The sequence below is a fragment of the Microtus oregoni genome, unplaced genomic scaffold (assembly GCF_018167655.1).
Source record: "Microtus oregoni isolate MIOR12 unplaced genomic scaffold, Mior012 000000F_ref0000247, whole genome shotgun sequence".
NCBI lineage: Eukaryota > Metazoa > Chordata > Mammalia > Rodentia > Cricetidae > Microtus > Microtus oregoni.
The window spans coordinates 33,481,869-33,498,869 of NW_024543059.1; the positions used below are offsets into that span (position 1 = coordinate 33,481,869).

Consider the following 17,001-nt stretch of genomic DNA (forward strand, 5'->3'; position numbering starts at 1 on the left):
AATTTCTAGATATCTCCAAACCACCAAAGTTAAACTAAGAAGAGATAAATAGGTTAAGAAACTGAAAATAAACAAGGAGATAGAATAGTAATGGCTGGGCAATGGGCATACCCACCTTTAATCCCAGCACTCCAGAAGCAGAGACAGATGGATCTCTGTGAATTCTAGGCTAGCCTGGTCTACAAAGAGTGCTCCATGACAGCCAAGGCTGCTCAGAGAAACCTTGTCTCAAAAAAAGAACAAAAACTGAAACAAGCAAAACAAGCAAAACCAACTAAATAAAAAAAAAATAAGATAAACAGTCGCAAAAAACCTTCTAATTTAAAGAAATGGACCAACTAGGTATTGTGATGAAAGCCTCTAAATCCAGCAATATAAAAGCAGAGCATGCTCAGTGGAGCTCTGTGAGTACAAAGTACAAGGGAAGTCTGATCTACATACGGATATCTTGTCTCAAAACAACATATATATATATAATCTATATCTATAATTTTATAATTTATAAATTATAAATTTTAAATCTATAAATTTATAATTTATATATATAATTAGTTTTATCAATTTTACTTATTTATTTTTATAATTCAGTTAATTTAAAAATTAGTTTTATGATATAATTAATATAATAATATAATTAGTATAATACAATGCAATATGATAAAGCAAAACTAACACATCAGAGTTCTTAAATTTTAAGTCAGGTTTAAAGGAACACACACGCACAAAAAATATTGGACAATTAGGAGATCATATCTGCAGCTAATATGTAGCTCAGAGAACTACATGACATAAATAAACAGAAATAGGATGAGAAGAAAGGGAAGGAAACGGTGAGTGAGAGGACAGCAGAGAGGAAGACTAGATAAAGAGCATACAGCCCCAAAATTTTATCAAAATAAAAGAGAAAGAAAAAGCTCATTACCATAGTATATACTCAAGGGATTTAGGAGGAAGTGGAAAATTTGGAGACATTTAGAGTTTTTTTTACATCTAAAAAAAGTACTTATTTTTGTAAGATCTTGGCCACTTAACATTTAAAGTAGGCTTAGGTTTTTAAAAACACGATTTCACTGATTAGATTGACTATGATTTAAATGTTTTTGAAACATAGTAAACACATTTATGAAAATTAGCACTGTCATGACACCACTTCTCTGGCTTAGCCCGGATAACCTTTAAGAGCAATTTCACAACATTGACAGAAACCATAGATGATGATATAATATTATCACAATATTTTCATAGTGATATAATTATGTACAATCTCATCAACAATATCACATATAGAGCAAAGCATGTTTTTGCAAACTTAAACTACTGGTTTGGAAATACCTCTGTGCCATATTAAAAAAGAAAGTTTAAAAACATTAATACAAAGATCATACATCTACAAACGCCACATACAATTTACATAAACATAATAAAGCTACTAACTACTATATATATTATGAAGGCTTAACTCATCACGGCTAGAAGATCAAGAATGAACGACCAGAGAATGCCTTAATCATTGTTGACGGTGATATTTCAATGTACTAAAACACCTAGCTTTAAAAATTGCAAAAAAAAAAATATGAAGGGCCAAGTACCAAAAGCCTTAAGTATTTCATTCAACAACTATATATTTGAACACGTAGCTCAGTGCTTCTCAATCTTCCTAATAATGTGACCCTTTAATGCAGTTACTCATGCTTAGGTAACCTCCCAATCATAAAATTATTTTTTGTTGCTAATTCATATCTGCAATTTGGCTACTGTTAGGAATTGTAATATAAATCCCTGTTATCAATAGTCTTAGGTGACCCCTGTTAAAGGAATGTTGAATACCAAAAGGGGACACAAGCCACAGCTTGAGACCCGCTGATGGAGACGATTCAGAATCGAGTACAAGCAAAAGCATTGTGTATCTTCTGTTTCAAAATCTATCAAAGAGCCTCTGGATGAACCATACAGTACACCAAGTGATCAAAATCATCTGCTAGAGTTCAAATCTGGCCCCAGGTTTGTTCAGCATAACTATTTACCGGGGTGCAGTTTAAGAATTAGCCCTGGGTACTATTATACCGCAAGAACAGATTCCTGGTTGCAACAATAGCATCCATAAATCTGGAGGTTTACAGAAAAAAGTTTTGTAATCCCTAACACAAACTGATAAATTGTTTTATTTTCCCCTGTTTCATGTACTGTCACTGAGTCTGATTAGAATCAAAGTCAATCTGAACACGAGAAACAAATGTTAACATGATTAACTGAAATTCATTAATTTAACTTTGCTATTAAAAAGGGGATTCCACCGCGTGTAAACTAAATGGGCCTTATTAAAAAACACAGAAGAGGGCAAGAATCCAGCTGAAACCTTACAATAATATACTAAGTAAAAAGACTTGAGTTGTACTCCAAATTTACGAGATTAAAAAAAAATCCATTAAGTATTCTGTTCTCTGCTATATTCTTTCCCACCTGGCTTCCAGAGATATACATCGGGGCTTTGATGGAAATCTCTTTTTCCAGGGAGACATCTTACTGGCTCCTATTAAACAATGTGCTGGTAAATCACACCAACTTTCATTCAATGAAAGGAATTAGTAAATAATCTTAAAATATCTGGGGGTTGAGCAATCATGGCTCACCTCAAACTCCAGCTTTAGGGGGACTGCTTTCATTTCTGACCTCTGCAGATACCGAACATGAACATACTCACAAGAAGACATACATGCACACACACTTTAAAAACTCTTAGCAAGTGTTCTTAGACTTAACAACTATTAAAAGATATTGAGAGATGCAGATAGTATTTCCCCAATGAACAGCATGACTTATGGTCTAGAAGCAAATAACTAATACTTTTTTTAAAAAAAAGTCCTGTATATTAACTTCACTTAGGTTAAGCAGGAACAAGTGTAATAATTCAAATGTCTTTGATACAGTGACCTAAAAGGACATGGGGAATACCGATAAAATGATGATGCCACACATTCTACAAGATAGCAGCCCCATGTCTCGCCTCGTCAGTGCAAGGCTTACATTTCTTTACATATTCATAGTTTCAATGGCATTGACGTCTGCAGTTGGGGTATTGAAGAAAAGGCAAACCACAGAAACTTGTACTTCTGCCCCAGACAGAGGTCATTAACGTCAGTAAAGCAGCAGCCAGAGGACCTTCTCTAGAGAACACATTATGTAAGAGAATCTTCTTGGGGCCTGCCTAAAATCTGCATTTCTTGTTTAAAGGAGGAGGAAACCGTCTCACAAATGATAACAAAACTGGTGTGCAGGTAAACTCAATTGCTCCGAAAACCTTGTTACCATCTGAAGTATCGTAAAAAAAAAAAATAATCTGTGCACATTAATTGTACAACCCCCACACAAAAGTCTCTTCTGCTCAAAAAGTGAAATATGAAAGAGAAAATAGGTAACATACAATATGAGAATACGAGATGTACTGAAAGCAAAAGAACTGAACATTCCAGTCAGTTACTTGCCCAAAGCAGACCGTTTCTATTCCACTGAAGTCTCCTGTGCAAGTTGTGAGATGATAAGGGACTCCAGAAACAATCAATTTAATAACTGTACTTGGGAGATCCTGTAGACAAAGCCTTTTCAGAAGGTATTTTTGGTGTGTTTATCAAGATGGTCACCACCTAGGAAAGCACAAAAATGTATATTTTAAGTAAAATGAATAACAGGTTATGTGGTTTCCAGGAGATAGAAATCATTCTCAAAGAGTTTTTACGAGAACGCCATAAAAACAGCTTCTAATTCTAAAGGCAATAAAAAGTACTCCATAAAAAATGATTGTTATCAGGGCTAGAGAGATGGATGATTCAGAAGTTAACAGCACTGACTGCTCTTTCAAGAAAAATCCAGAGTTCAATTCCCTGCAGCCACAGGTTGGCTCATGACCATCTATAATGGGATCTGGTGACCTCTTCTGGCATGCCTGTGTACATGCAGGCAAAAACTACCTAATAAATAAACCTTAAAAATGATTATTTTCATTTCTTTTTTTATTTCTTATTATAAATAGTTTCTATACTATTTAATCTATTTCTATTTTTTGGACCTAACATTTCCTATATAAGTTATTAGTTAGCAACTAGTGGGTTAAAATATGTACTATATTCATTAATATTCTAAGGAAATACTTTCCAGTATGCATAGAGGAATCCCTGGCTCTGAGAAAAACAAAATCAAATACATATCTATTGTCTCTGAATGCCTAAAAGTTTCCTTGCAACTTTAGCTGATACAAAGTGCAGTGTTTTGAATAAAAGTCACTGCCGGCTGCCATGATGGTCGTGGACTTACCCTCTGAAACAGTAAGACTCTAGGGAACAGCATCTTTGAAAACTCTCCTTGCTTATGATGTTTTGTCATAGCAACTAAATAGCAGCTAAGACAGAAGTGGGCACCGGGGGTGAGGTATTGCAGTGATAGGCCTTACTACACTGTTTTGTTTTGGAAGAATGTGTAAGAATTTGATGGAAAGTCATTGAGTAATGAAAGCAAGGTGTATCTTGAAGTTTGGAAGATGATAGTTCAGAAGGTGATGTGGATTATGGAGGTCTATCAGGAGGTTTTGTGGGAGAATAATGCTGGCACCATGGCTAGGGGCCGTGGTGGAATATTTTGGCAAAGAATTTGCTATTTTTCCCTTTCTCCTATCAATCTGCTTGAGGCTAAATTGAAAGATGGTAGATTAATTTCTTTGACAGACTTTCTCTGTGTATCCAGGATGTCCTGGAACTCACTCTATACACCAGGCTAGCCATAAATTCAGAGATTGGCCTGCCTCTGTCTCCCTGATTGCTGCCTGACTTAAATTTTAATTTTACTGGCTTAAGAACAGTAATTTAAACGTAAAACATAACCCCCCCCTTGTGCAATATGAAGCAAAGTTACATCCCATTATCTTTTTGAGACATGTTTTTACATCGTTCAGTTCTTCTGTTATCTGCTTCCACCATTGATTTATTCTGATACATTTATTGAGACTTAAAAATTTTAAATTTACTGAATATACAGATAAAAGATTATAATATCACCTTTTTTGTTGTTGAGATGTGGAGAAGAGGTCTCAGAGTTGCCAAGCTGGCCTCAGGCCTTCAGCCTCTCTGTGTTGAGTTGTAAGGAGCTAGGGATGACAGTTGTGCAACACTATTCCCGGATTAGAGGCAAACTGCATTCTACGGAAATAATAGACAAATAAAATAAGTCGAAATGCATATGATGCTCATGTAAAAACTGAATCAAAATTTAGGAAAACTTATTTCTATTAAGTCCGAAAATCACTTCACAATCTGATCTTTTATATGTTTAAAGAAATTCAAATTCATATATGCTATCTTCAACTATTATAAACATAGTAGATTGAATATAATATTAGACAAAATTTTATAAATAATACAACAAGGCCGGGTGGTGGTGGCGCACGCCTTTTATCCCAGCACTCGGGAGGCAGAGGCAGGCAGATCTCTGTGAGTTCGAGACCAGCCTGGTCTACAAGAGCTAGTTCCAGGACAGGAACCAAAAGCTAAGGAGAAACCCTGTCTTGAAAATAAATAATAATAATAATAATAATAATAATAATAATAATAATAATAATACAATAAATGCAGTGACACTTGTGAGGTCTTTCGAAGAAGAAAGTCTACAAAAATAAAAACACTGATTTATATTGAAATGAAAGCAACAGGCTATAAAGTATATAAAAGCATGAATTATTTTTTTCTGGATGTAACCTAGCCTATTAAATCAAAAATGGAACTGAATAAGCCTCCCTGTATTTGAACTTGTAAGCATAAACCAAAATTCCTCAGCTTAAAGACTTATTTCTTATATTGAAAACAGTAAAGCTGTAAAAAAGATGAAAGCAAAATAGCACATACTATGACAAGAATGTAGCCATAAAGTTGTTGACTGACGTATACAACATCCAAGAGTACCCAATTGTTACAATTTTATGTAGTTTTTTAGTATTGCTACTTTATACATATTCTAGCCTAAACTGGAACTCAATATGTATTTCAGACTGTCTTTGAATTCTCAGTGTTTTTTTCAGCCTCAGCATCCTGAACACTAGGATTGAAGGTGGAAGTCACCATACCACGTGTGTTATATAGTTTACGATGGTCTTGCATTCTTGTAATCCTCCTAAATCAACTCCTGGAGTACTGGGAATACGGGAATTGGCTATGATGCCAGGCTCTAAATGATGAAAATATAAAAGTTTACCTTTAGCTAGGGATGTAATAGTTCAATTGGTAGAGTAGTTGTTGAGCCACAGGAATCTCTGAGTTTGAGCCTCAGAACCACATGACCTGTCTCTGTAATACATGACTGCAATCCCAGAATCCTCCTAAAGTAGGGGCAGGGGAATCAAAAGTTAAATGGCTATCCTTTGCTACATAACTCATTGAAGGTCAGCCTGGGATGCATAAGAATAGTCTCTAGGCCGGGCGATATTGGCACACACCTTTAATCCCAGCACTCGGGAGGCAGAGGCAGGCGGATCTCTGTGAGTTCGAGACCAGCCTGGTCTACAAGAGCTAGTTCCAGGACAGGCTCCAAAGCCACAGAGAAACCCTGTCTCGAAAAACCAAAAAACAAAACAAAAAAAAAACAACAAAAAAAGAATAGGCTCTAATAGTAATTAAGGTAAAATGGAAAATAATCTTGATTAGTGTGTCAATTTTGTAGTAATTTGCAATTTTTGATTTTTTTAAATATCAAAACACTTTGGTTAGTGAAAACTACTGTGATTTCACCATTCAGCTCTTTGTATTTTTTCAACTTTACACATGATTTGTAATATTAGTTTGTTTTTATATGGGTCACCTTTTTATAGTGTTCTGTTTTAAATCAAGAATGATTATATAAGGATTTTATAAAGATTCTTTAGAATATATATATATATATATATATATATATATATATATATATATATGGCAGATTTGTCTATACACTGATCCCAACATTTATTCAAACTTTTCAAATTCTGTGTATACGTGTCTGTCTTTCTATATGCTTGTGTGAACATCAGTTCATTGCCCATGAATGCCAGGGAAGGGTGTTGGATCACCTACAACTGGAGTTATAAGCAATTGGAAAATATCCAAGATAGGTGCTTAGAGATGAACTTAGGTCCCCTGCAATAGCAACAAGTGCTCTTATCAGCTGTTACCACTCCAGCTTCCTTTCCAATTTTTTTTTCTGTAATTTATTTCAATTTAATGCATATGAGTGCTTTGCTTGCAAGCTTGTGCCTGCCTAGGGCTTGGAGAGTACATAAGGTCTCCTGGAACTGAAGCTACAGATGAGTATGGGCTACATTGTGGGTACTAGAAGCAGCACATAGGTTCTGTGAATGAGCACCATGTGCGCTTAACTGATAATCAATATTTCCTGCCTGACATCACTGATTATCATTGAAACATCCACTGAAACCTAGCAGTTTTGTTTATTGGTTTGTATCCACAGACACACACTAAGCAGCCATGCTGTACTTAAACTCACCCTCCTTATTTAACCTCCTAAGTGCTAGAGTTGCAAGCATGAAATATTACCCTCTCCTGATTGTTTCTTTCTATAGAATTCCACTTGAATTCTCAGCCTCCCATCTACTCAGCTTGAAGTGATAGCAACCAACATTTTGTCTTAATATGATAAAATTGAATGATCATGCAAAAGAATATGCAATGAGTCTCATAGCACCTTTGTTCCATATGGGATTTCATTATTACACAACAGTACCCTTATTGGCACCATTTATCAATACTTCTTTGTGAGCCATGGAAAATAGACGTATATGCATATGTAGGCTACTGCAGACACAAGCACATGAAACATTATGTGTTTATACTACCAGGTGCATGAAACTAAGAATTGTATCCAGGCTCTCATGTATACTAGGTAAGCTATCTATTACATATCTACGAAACAAGCAAACAAACAAAACAAAAACATATTTGAGTGCTAGAGAGATAGCTCAGAGATGAAAAGACTTGCTACTCTTCTGAATGACCCAAGTTTGGTTCCTTGTACCCATGTTGTGGAGCTCACACCAACTCAAGTTCCAGCGGATCCAATAAAATCTTTGCTCCTCAAACACTTGCATACTTGTGGCATTGATAGACAAACAGATATCCAAATAAATTAAATTTATTACAACAAATCTTAAAACTATGTTGATTTCTTTAAACCTAAGCTCTATGAATAAACAAGACTGGATAAATAAATCTCTAAAATTATTTTTAGAGATTCTCTCTGCCTCTCTCAAAGCCAATCAAGGAACATAAGGCAAATGAGAAACTGATCTTCAGGACACAAGTAGTGTAGGAAAGACAAAAATATAAGTGAGAATCTCATAAGGGCTAACGACATAATCCTTGCTGCAACTGGAGGTCATAAACACGTCTGTACAAATAGTGATTACTACCTCTGTCACATATGACAGTTTAGAATTTGGAATTGTGCTACAGTTGCTTTATTCTGGCTCAACCATGAAACATGAGCAGTTGTTACGCAAATAACTATCTTTTAAGATCAAATATTTGTCATAGAAATAGACAAATGAGACTTACTACATAAATTGCTTCAATTCACTTAAGGAAGTGATTGTTGCACTTCATACACTCTGGCCTTTTGCTAGTTCTAACTAGCGAGAGATATTTAGTGAGTGGAGTCTCAGCCCTGTACTAGTGACACACTCAGTGGTATGCATCAGTAATTGTCTAGCTAGTTATACCACATAAAATTTTTGACAGAAAGTATCTTGTTTTCTCTGTCTGTTGTTAATTGAAAACTTTGCTGGGTACAGTCATCTGTGCCGGCATCTGTGGTCTCTTGGTTTCTTCAGAACATCTATCCAAGACCGTCTGACTTTCAGATTTTCCATTGAAAAGTTGGGTGTACTTCTGATAGGTCTGCCTTTATATGGTACTTGGCCTTTTCCCTTTAAATTTCTTAATATTCTTTCTTTATTCTCTTTAGTGTTTTGATTTTTATGTGGTAGGGGACTTTTTTTTGGTCCCATCTAATTGTGTTCTGTACGTTTCTGGTACTTCATAAGCATTTCCTTCTTTAGTCTGGGAAAGTTTTCATCTATGATTTTGTTTAATATATTTTCTGTGCCTTTGAGCTGGACTTCTATCCCTATTATTTTGGTCTTTTAATGATGTCCCAGATTTTCTGGATATTTTGTGGGAAGAATTTGTTGGATTTAACATTTTTTTGACTGATGAATCTATTTCCTCTACTGTATTCTGAATGGATGGAGTCCATTCCACTAGAGGTAATTTAATGCCTGTCACTCTGTAATTCTCAAATGCCCACAGTTGAAGAAGTCTTAAGTCCTAGGTTAGAAATGGATATTGTTATTTTGCTATACAAGCATAACACCAAGTTCCCTTTTGAATATTTATGATTAGGCCCACAGATTTGGGGAGACCTCAACTTACACCAGAAGGGTTGGTGTGGCTTTTTTTTTTTTTTGCAGTGGTTAATGGAGAGATACACTACTTGTTAACATGCTAAAGATATGAGGATAAAAACATTGGATGCTCAGTTTCACATGGTAGAAGTACATTAACACCATCAACACTAAGACTCATGGACATTGTGTAAGAATGTAAGAGGCAAGGTTGTGGAGAGTATTGCGGGCTTGTAATGAGGAAAGATGGGGTTACTTACAAAAGATCAAGCCAGCCAAAATCCCACCTCAGACGGAATGAATAGATAGCCTTTAAGCTACTTTCCTTCCAAAGTGCTTTTGGTAGTGGGTAGTTGCTGGAGGAGGGAGAATCTTTCTATTTTGAAATGGATACTAATACCTTTTCCCTGCTCCAGTGGGACCATATCACAGTTTCCATACCCTATTTATCCATCTGTCTTTCTTTCCCGTACCTACCCCATCTACTTTAATACCCAAAGTAACTGGGTCCCTGTTCTGCTTTTAACCTATACTTTTTTCTTTCTTTCCTTTTCTCCCCTTTCTTCCAAATTCCTTACCTTCCTTCCTTATTTTTCTTTCCCCCTATAACGTTACTATCTTTCTCTTATTTAAATTACATTGTACCTGTTCTTCAGAGTACTTGTGCCTTACCCTCCAACAACAGGATATTTATTCAATTATCTGATTGCAAAGCATTACCTCTAAAATTCAAGAAATCGTTATTTTCACTCCCTTTCATTTCCCTGTTGTTACTACTTTTCTAATATTTTTCCTTTCCTTTTTTCTACTTATACTTATTGTGTTAATATGCCTGTTTCCTGACTTTATGATTAAGAAACAACCCTTAAATATTGATTATTAATCTGTTTTCCTGGCAAGTAGACGTTTGGCAGTCTTGGAAGTGACTATGATTTTGATTCCCTGAACACAAATCTTTGGAAGGAGGTATGTTCACATATGGTGCATTCAGTCAAGGACAAGGTATTATGCATGCATATGGCAAAATAAATTGATGTTAAAGTAAGCAGATGGGGGACATCTTCACCATAAAAGATTACTAAAAAACTCTTTTAAAGAAACAGTCCTATCAAAAATACGACACAGAGGAAATCAGTGTGAATCTCTCTGAAAAGTGAAAGGTACAGAGGAGAGCTTCCATGGAATTAAACTTTGCCAATCCTGGAAATAAGACTGCTTCAGAGATAATCACACAAATATACTCTGATGCCCTACCATCAATAACTAGATAATTGACATTGCCTTGACATTTATCTGATGAAGAGGATAATTACCGGGTAATGGTAGAATGTTATAGAGCTGTAAAAGTTCCAGGAAGACAAATTCCTCACTTTCTCTTTCACTAAAATGCAAACATGGAATTTTTGTTTTGTGATTTACTATGAAATACCTGGAGAGGTTTGAAAGCTACAATGGGTCTGTCATTAAAGACAGGACATGTCATGAAAGGAGACTGGCATAATTTTTCAAAGAGTTTGAGGGATCTTGAATGCAGAGTACGCTGCTCCCAGAAGCCATGTATCTCAGTGCTGGAAAGTGGTATGTGTTAAAAACTTATCCATGTATGGTCTTAGAAAGCTATAAACAATGCAAGCTAAAAAGTCAGGGTGCCAGCTACAAAGAATCCCATGGTACATGACTGTTAAGATTAACAACCACTTTTTCTATTTTATGTCAGAAAAATCTTTTTGTATCATACATATAGCAGTCTGTACATAGAGATATCTGAACAATGTACCTTGAGTGCCTTTGGATGCTGGGCATTAGACCAAATTATGAAAATATCTGAGAAATGTTTTTGTGATTAATCATGGGTGCTATTTCGGGGAATTCACAGCAGCAGTAGCTAACTACACAGGAAATCCACAAGACAGGGAAAATTAACATTCCATTATTTACTACCTGAGCAACCACAGTATTTCATGCAGAGGAAAGTTATAGTAAACTGGCTTTGCGCAAGCAAAAATCTTGCTTGTAATATATGTGTCTATGAATCCAGCTTCCCACAGAGAAGAGAGGAAATAGATATTTTGGAGCTTTAGCTACAACCTGAGACAACTTAAGAGTTGGGACTAGAACCCACTCTGCAAACACATTAGGTACTTTGAATCACTTAGACACCTCTCCAGGAACGGGATCAGAACACTGGGAAATACTAAATAGAATTTCAGGGATATGCAGAGGTAGGAAGATTACTGAAGGTTAGAGGTCCAACATGCACTACAGTATAATATGGGAAAGGATGTAAAAATAAATTCCATATACCATAAATATGATATGGTAATGAAAACATTTAGTTACAGATAGAAGACATACCTTGAAGTAGTATAGGAAGACTCAACTTAATCTATTCTGTCCTACTTAAATCTATTAAATGTGGTGCAAACAAAATTAAAGCTGCATTTTTTTCCAACTTGACAAGTATGAACATTAATTTGACTACAGGAAATATTCTGAAAAAGAAGAGAAAGGAGGCTGAACTCAATAGAATAGGTAAGACAGTATAAATGACAATAACAACAGGCATGCAGCAAATTATGTTTCTATATGCTTGATTTGTAAGACTGTAAAAGTGTAAGTCAAAGTAAATATTACTTTTATCTAGCACATTAATATAGGGCAAAACTAATGGAAAATATCTGATGAGAAATTAGGGATGACACAGATAAAAATGGTGTGAACATAAACATGCTTTCAAAAGAAAAAAAATGACTCCAATGACACATGAGAAAACATGATTGTATTTGAGAACATGGTTGTATTTATTTATGTACAAAATAGTAACAAAACAAAGAAAATACAAAACATGCAGTATTTTATTTGACATACATGACTTGTTTACAGACTCATTTACAAATGAAGTTATAAATAAGAGACACTCAGTATGGAAACTCAAAAGAATAAATGAAATAGCATGATGATTTAATGGTATTTAATAAATAGCACTTTATAATATATTACAACAAATTCACATACCACTGTTAACTAAAACATTTATAATTTTAGTAAATGATCAAATACACTTATTCAAATTTAGATTTTATATACTTTGCCATGGTACATGAAAATAGAAACGATGAAATAGCTCTAAGGTTCATATTTTTACAAGGATCAGTGCTACATAGAAAATAAACAGCTACTCTCAACAGATGAAAGATGCATTCATATATTTATAAAAAATGCTCCCCAAAGTAACAGAACTCACTGTATATTAAAATCTTGATGAATTTTAAAGGTAATAAAAAGCTTCATGCAACCTAAATGGCCCTCAAAGAATGGAAATGTGGTACAATTACACAATGGAGCACTACACAACAACAACAAAAAAATGACATCTTGAAATATGCAGGCAAATGGATGGAGCTAGAAAACATTTTGAATGAGGTAACCCAGACAAAGAAAGACAATTATTACATGTCTCATAAGTGATATTTAAACATAAAGCAATGAAAACAAGCCTACAAATGACAATAGCGAACCTAAACAATGAGGTCCAAGAAAGATATACATGGATCTAATGTACATGAGAAGTAGAAAAAAAAAAATCAATAAAGTAACTAAAAATGTTTCACACAATACTGTTTCAGCTCAGTACAACGCAGGCTATGCTATGAAGTCAAACCATTTGAAAAGGCAAAACAAGGTAAAAGTTCTTTATAAATTTATGATCAGTTATAACTGAACTTTCAGTCAGGTTCAAAATTACCCTGCAGTCATTATGAGCAGCGCCGAAAACACTGAAGTTAAGGTCAGTGTCATCATACTTTTCTTGAGTTAGTTCATCAGAAACAGCAAAAGTCTTTAAATATATATAAAAGTCTTCAAAGACATCTTCCAGTCTCCATCCAAATAGCTAGTTCAATTTTAATGATTGGTAAGAGCATTCATTCCACACCTTCTAGACCTTTTTCCAATTAGCAATCTTGTATAAACAATGATTATCCATTTCGGTGAATACCTGAAAGCGCAAAGGAAGAAATTCAGAACAATAAAGTAAAGCATTTTTATGTTTATATAAAAACATATTTCTTATTCATTAGGCCCATGAGTATTAGTCAATCAAAATATCTTATCACAGATGAGCACATTAGTATTGATCTTAAGATTTTTCATTTTGTATATTCAATAACTTGCTACCTTGTTAAGCATAAACATTTTCAAGTAATCATACATTGTTTATTGAACCATTTCCCCATCTATTCTCCTTGTCCTGGTCACTCAGGTTTCTGCATATAATGTGATCACCAGCATGATGCTCTTGTTGCCATGTTCACTCAAGAATGAGACCAAAGAAATACTTGGATCATATATATTTGAGATTAAGTTTGAGTGTTTTTTGATGTAGATGTATATGATGGTTCTATATTACTAAGCATGGGTTCAGAGAACTAAATTCAGGGCCTTTATAAGAGCAGTATCCACATTTCACTAATACACCATTTATTCTAGACCATTATTAACATGTTTTTTCCAACTCACAAAACTAATCAAAAAGGTAAGCTCAAACCCATCTGTACATGCATAAAGTCATAATTTTATTAAATAATTGTTAATTTTAATAAGACTGTATCAGGAAGACTGGTGATGTGGTTAGATTCCAGCCACTGGAAAAATGATTTCTTTAAATAAGAAAATTCAAACGTGTGGAAATAATAAAGTTGGAAAGAAAATTACTTTGCTGTACTAAATTAATAAAATTAAAGTCCTTGTTTACCTCTAGGCTGCAGATAACACTTTAAAAGTAATTTGTCTTCAACTCCAAAAGTTGATCACAAACGTAGATTTAAGAAGTCTGTCGTCATGACTTCCTGAAAAAATAAAGTAGATTCCTGAAGCAAATCAAACGCATGCAACGAAGGAACAATCTAGTCTTTCCTTATATAATTGGAATGGCTAAGTTTATTAGCTCAGATTTTACTTTAGCATGCTTCTTACCCTGTGTTACAGTCCATGTACAAATATGTAATAGGAAAACTTGCTACAACCTATCTGAAGGTGCCATGCAAAAGCTTTATCTATTATACCATCCCATATCCATGAGGAATAATGCCATTATCAATCAATGTTTTCTCAGTTTCGCTCATTGGTTCATCGCTTGAAATATAATCAGTTTAATACTCACGTGGCTAACGCAATACTCTTTGCTGTCACATGAGATCCTCGAGTGTTCAAAAACAGAACTTTGGAATAAGGCAACCCATCACTCCCGGGACGTTGACAATCAATGCTACTGGGAAAAAAAGGTCTATTTCTTGTTGTTAAGATGCTTATTAGCAAAGACCTTAAAATATACAAAGACAGAAGTAGTCTTACTCCTTTCTCTTTAGAGAACATGTTTTCTGTTTGCCTAAATTTTTCATTTATTCTAGATGGCAATCTCAAAGCAGATATACATTGTCTACCTTAAACAAATCAATCACCCACGTATTATTAGTATTCTTAATTATATACCTTAGTTTGAAAACTAAAATGTATCTATATGTAAATTGTTCTTTTCTTCAATTACAATACCACAAACCCCACTTCTATTGAAAAACAATATTTTAAATGTTATATTATAATCATCTTAAGCTACAGGCCTTGTGTTATTAAATTTGAGAAACGGAAATGATAAAATACATATTCTTATACTTCTGTTCCTGTAGGGAGGGGTTCGGTTCTTCTGCTTCCATACTTTCTGCTGACAGTATCTTGATAGCCCTTGATAGCCCAGGATGTCGCAAATGGATGTGCAGCTGCGCATGGTCTCTCTTGGTAGGTGCTGGTTGGTGTTCCGCATACAGCCGAACTCTACTCCGTAACTAATATTGCCTTATATATCATATAGCCTACTTTTTCTTAAAGTACTTCAGAGGGAACAATAGATATCCAACGTTAATAATCTCTGATGAAAAATATATAAATATTAAACAATTTTTAAACTTTTATGTATTGAAACCGTATCTCAGAAACCAAAATTTATAAATTTACAAAGTTATAGACTCTTTATTATCACAAAATGTGTCTAGTAATTGCACTGAGATTGCAAACTAGAAATAAGTTATTTTATAAAGTTATTTTATTTTGTAAAGTTGGAATACAGGTTAAAAAAATCAAACATTACACATTACTACTATAAGGTATGTGAAATACCTTATTACCTAATTACATAAGGAAAAACAAGTGTGCCTTGGTTAGAATCAAGAAACTATGCCTTTAGCAATTCTCAACTTAACTTAAAATTTGAATTACTTGTCACAATACATCTTTCATGAAAATAAATCTAGTTTTCTTTAAGTAATTTTTCTCCAAGCAAAAATAGCTTACTCAGAATTTTATACTTAATACACTGAGTAGTACTAAATGTAATATTTACAGGTTTATCTTTTGTTGTGAATATGCATCTGAAAATGCATTTTTCAAATGGAAAGATGTATCAGTTATTTACAACTTGTCTTGAAAGCTGCTATGCAATGTGAACATAATAATGTATTAATTCAAGGAGGTAGAAGAAACTCTTTTAATAGATGTTTCTTACAAGGACTAGAAAGAAATATTTACATTAATAGTCTATCATTACTAGAGGTACAGAATGAAGATTTATGCCCTTACATGTACCATAAGCCTTAATTATATCCTATGGGAAATGAATTATCTTGAGATAAGTAGCCAAAGTTAAATTAAATCTTATTACTCTACCATCAATAAGTAATAAACATAAAATGTGATAAGTTCTCAACCAGAAATGAAAAGCAAAGGTTTCCAATGATGTACTCAAATTTATACCCTGTGGCACTCTTGTTCGTCTTGACAGACAAGACCTTCAAATGCTGTATTTCAATATTATTTACAAAGTTGTCTTGAATATTGTCATGCAACCAGGAAACACATACAAAACTTTGCAGTGTCCTAAGAGGTAGTACAAAATCTTCATGAAATTTGACAAAAAGTAGAAAAAAAGGTCAACTAGGCTACTAGGAGGATGGAGTAGAAAATGTTAGTGTTTAACTTTCTACTCTGGCATTCAAACAAATATGAAACACTGAGCTCTATGTTTCCCCCTTAGAAACTATCAGTTGGTCATATAAATTGTAAAAGACAATGATATTTACATGATATTTACACCTGTAGAAATACAAGCTGTTTGATAAAAATAGCTCATTCCTTACAATGTTACATTTTGCCAGGTATCAGATGGATATATACCTATGTAATTTTGAGGTATCTTTTGGAAAAATATACACAAATATCTGTGGCCAGAAAAATAAAATGATAGTACATGCTCCTTATACAATATACATAATTTTCAAAAAAGTGACACCTTAAGTTTTATGCTTGAGTTACACTCATAATTTAGTAGCTGAAAAGACATCATGGTAGACTATACACTCATATTTGTAAATATATATTGTATTTTACATTTCTATAAGAGATATGTAAACACATAAGTGTCCTTTCTTAACAATGTTTAGGTAATTCAACATCACTCAAATGAACGATCACATCACTAAATGAAATCTATAAATATGAATATTTTATCAGCAAAAATAATT

General features: G+C 34.0%; 1 long non-coding RNA gene across 3 annotated transcripts; it reads right to left on the minus strand.

Annotated features, from left to right (window-relative positions):
* Window positions 1–600: 600 nt before the first annotated feature.
* Window positions 601–15,591, minus strand: LOC121450800. 3 transcript variants are annotated; one of them, XR_005974641.1, is made up of 7 exons: window positions 14,592–15,591; window positions 14,184–14,277; window positions 13,234–13,427; window positions 11,786–11,922; window positions 6,235–6,358; window positions 5,046–5,186; window positions 601–3,641 (listed from the first exon to the last, which is right to left on the minus strand). It is a non-coding gene; the product is annotated as an uncharacterized LOC121450800 (long non-coding RNA). The 3 variants fall into 3 exon arrangements; XR_005974638.1 differs by having other exon boundaries at window positions 13,176–13,427; window positions 14,592–15,588; XR_005974640.1 differs by lacking the exon at window positions 6,235–6,358 and having other exon boundaries at window positions 13,176–13,427; window positions 14,592–15,589.
* Between the last annotated feature and the right edge of the window lie 1,410 nt (window positions 15,592–17,001).